This window comes from Otolemur garnettii, unplaced genomic scaffold (assembly GCF_000181295.1).
Source record: "Otolemur garnettii isolate 467f Iridium unplaced genomic scaffold, OtoGar3 scaffold00092, whole genome shotgun sequence".
NCBI classification, from domain to species: domain Eukaryota; kingdom Metazoa; phylum Chordata; class Mammalia; order Primates; family Galagidae; genus Otolemur; species Otolemur garnettii.
The window spans coordinates 1,367,227-1,370,556 of NW_003852487.1; the positions used below are offsets into that span (position 1 = coordinate 1,367,227).

Sequence of the window (3,330 nt, forward strand, 5' to 3'; positions counted from 1 at the left end):
TTTTTTTTTTGGTTGCAGTTGATATTGTTGTTTTTAGCTGGCCTGGGCCAAGTTTGAACCTGCCAGCCTTGGTGTATGTGGCCGGTACCCTACCCACTGAGCTACAGGTGCCGCCTTTTGGCAGAGGTTTTACATAAGATGTTTTCATTCAAGACATTTATTCTGGAAAAAAATTCAAGGACCCCATGGCTGGGTGTGGTGGCTTATGCCTATAATCCTAGCACTCTGGGAGGTTTAGGTGGGAGGATACCTTGAGCTTAGGAGTTTGAACCAGCCTGAACAAGAACAAGATAAGGCTCTGTCTCTACTAAAAATAGAAAAAGTTAGCCAGATGTTGTGGTAGGTGCCTGTAGTCCTAGCTACTTCGGGAGTTGGAGGCAGGATGATGTCTTGAACCCACGAGTTGGAGGTTGATATGAGCTAGGCTGACACCACAGTACTCTAGCCTGAGCCAACAGAGTGAGACTCTGTCACAAAACAAAACAAAACAAAACAAATCTTAAAGGATCCCATTCCCCAATCATGAGCACTATTAACTCTCCCTTCCCAAACAAAACCACTTGGGAAAGGGTTCAGGTCTTTTTTGAGGGTGTCAAATGCTCCTTTATTGAAACATTTTCCTTTGTACTTTTTAACTAGCGGGGCATTTCACCGCACCACTGTTGATGTCATCTATGATGTCATGAGGGTGGCAGCCATCAACATTGCTGCCCACCAACTGGGCCATCCCCAGGATCTCTTTAATGGCTCCAGAGAGTTCTCTGGCTAAAGATGGGTGCTGCATCTGTCTGGCTATCTCATTAAAAGTAATATCTCCATTGTATTTGATGTTTTTCTATTTCTTTCTGTCTCTTGGCTGTTCCTTGAGGGCTTTGATGTTGTGGGCAGGAGGTACCACTTCAATCTGCGCCTGTCTGTTCTGGATAGTCAGTTTCACTGTAATCCTCAGACCCTTCCAGTCACCGGTTGCCTTGGCAATGTCATCATCAACCTTTTTTGGAGACAAACCCAGGGGGCCGATCTTAGGATCCAGGGCAAACATGGGACTGACTTCACCACTGGTGCACCTCAGGTACACAACTTTGATCTCATTGGTGTTGAACTTAGGTGGCTGCTGTCGGATAAACCTGGATTGAGGACAACAGAAGAAAGTTGCACCTTGCCCTCCTCTGAGTTAAAAACCAAAGCTCAGATCTTTTTATAAGTATTTACATGTGTCTCTTTATATGCACAAATAATATAGTAATTTTATTCTTGATTCACACACACCCCTGAAATAAATTTTGCAGATCTATCCATGTTAGTGCAAACAGATTATCCTTATATTTTTTTGAACTGCTGTGGGTGGGGTGCGTTGGCTCACACCTGTAATCCCAGAACTTTGAGAAGCCCAAGTGGGAGAATTGCTTAAGGCCAGGAGTTCAAGACCAGCCTGGGCAACATAGCAAGACCCTGTCTCTACAAAAACATAAAAATGTTAACTGGGCATGGTGGCACGTGTCTATAGTCTCAGCTTCTTGGGAAGTTGAGCAGGAGGATTGTTTGAGCCCGGAAGTTTGAGGTTGCTGTGAGCTATGATGACATCACTGCACTCCAGCCTGAGTAACAGAGCCAGACACTGTCTAAAAACAAACAAACAAGCAAATAAAACCTGCTGTGAATATTCCATAGGATGGTGTATTAGTCAAGGTACAGTTAGGAGATAGAGACCATGTGATTTGAACAAGGAAAACTTAATACAGGCATACATGAGAGTACTCTGGGTTCAGTTCCAGACCACTGCAATAAGGCAAGTAGCATGATAAAGCTAGTCACATGAATTTTTTGGTTTCCATAGTGCATATACAAGTGATATTTATACTATGCTTTAGTCTGTTAAGTGTGCAATAGCATCACGTTTAAAAAAACAGTATATATATCTTAATTAAAAAATACTTTTTTGCTAAAAATGTTAGCAATCATCTGAGCCTTTATCTTTTTGCTGGTGCTACCTCGATGTTGACAGCCTTGTTCTGATTAGGCTTTGGCTTAGAGAATGTTGTGGCTGGTTTGATCTTTTATCCAGACCATTAAAACTTAACCCATATGAGCAATAAGCTGTTTCTTTTTCTCATCATTCATGTGTTCCTTGGAGTAACATTAGGTTTTTTGTTTGTTTTGAGACAGTCTTACTCTGTTTCCCTAGCTAGAGTGCCATGGCATCAGCTTAGCTCACATCAACCTCAAACTCCTGAGCTCAAGAGAGCCTCTTGTGTTAGCCTCCCAAGTAGTTGGGACTACAGGCACACACAACAACATATACCTAATTTTTTTCTATTTTTAGTAGAGACAAAGACTTGTCTTACACTTGTTCAGACTGGTCTCGAACTCCTGAGCTCAAGTAATCCTCTTACCTTGGCCTCCCAGAGTGCTGGGATTACAGGCATGAGCCACTGCACCTGTCCTAAAGTAGTAGTTTTAATTTCCTTCCGTAGCTTTTTCTTTGTATTCACTGCTTGGCTGATGTGACTCTTCCTTTCATTTGTACACTTAAGAGGCCATTGTAGAGTTATTAATTGGCCTAATTTCAATATTGTTATGTCTCAGGGAATAGGAAGCTCCTGACAAGAGGGAGCAAGATGGGAGAACGGTGGGTCCAGTGGAGCAGGCAGAACACACATGACATTTACTGAGTGTTTGCCATGTTGTATGGTGTTATATGGTATGGTTTGTGCCCCCCCAATTATAATAGCAATGACAAAGATCGTTGATCACAGATCTCTATACCAGAAATAATCATAATGAAAATATTTGAAATATTGTATTACCAATATGTGACACAGAGACATGAAGTGAGCACATGCTTTTGGAAAAATGGCATCTTTAGACTTGCTCAATGCAGGGTTTCCACAACCTTTATTTTGTAAAAAAAAAAAAATGCAACATTGGATCCTGCCCCATGGGCAGGGTCCTGGAAGACCTGTGGATTTGGCGGTGACTGACTGAAGAAATATAAAGTTAGAAATGATGAGAAAGAAAGAGAAAAGACACACAGAACAGAATTTTTTTTTAAAGTGGGAACTCAGGGGACCACTGCCTGCTTGTGGGGTTCTGACGGTGGCCCCAAGTGTCAGTTCCACTCAGCTTTTATTGAAGGCTATTTGTCCATTAGCCCAGAGGGCAAGTTGAGGAAGGGAACAAAGATACCAGCAGTTGATCGAAGCAAACATATCAGCTCCTATTGTTTTTATAATCATTAACTTTAAGGATCTGAGCAGTTTTGAGAAATCTGGAACCTGAGCCTTGTGTGGGGGCAGCCTCCTGTCTGAGGTCACACACACAGATTTCTAG

General features: G+C 42.2%; 1 protein-coding gene and 1 pseudogene across 1 annotated transcript in view; one reads left to right on the top strand and one right to left on the bottom strand.

Moving 5' to 3' along the window:
- Nucleotides 1-3,330, top strand: part of MMD2 (monocyte to macrophage differentiation associated 2) — a 70,152-nt gene that overhangs the window by 59,472 nt on the left and 7,350 nt on the right. The window lies entirely within an intron of this gene.
- On the bottom strand, nt 632-1,299 carry LOC105887531 (annotated as a pseudogene).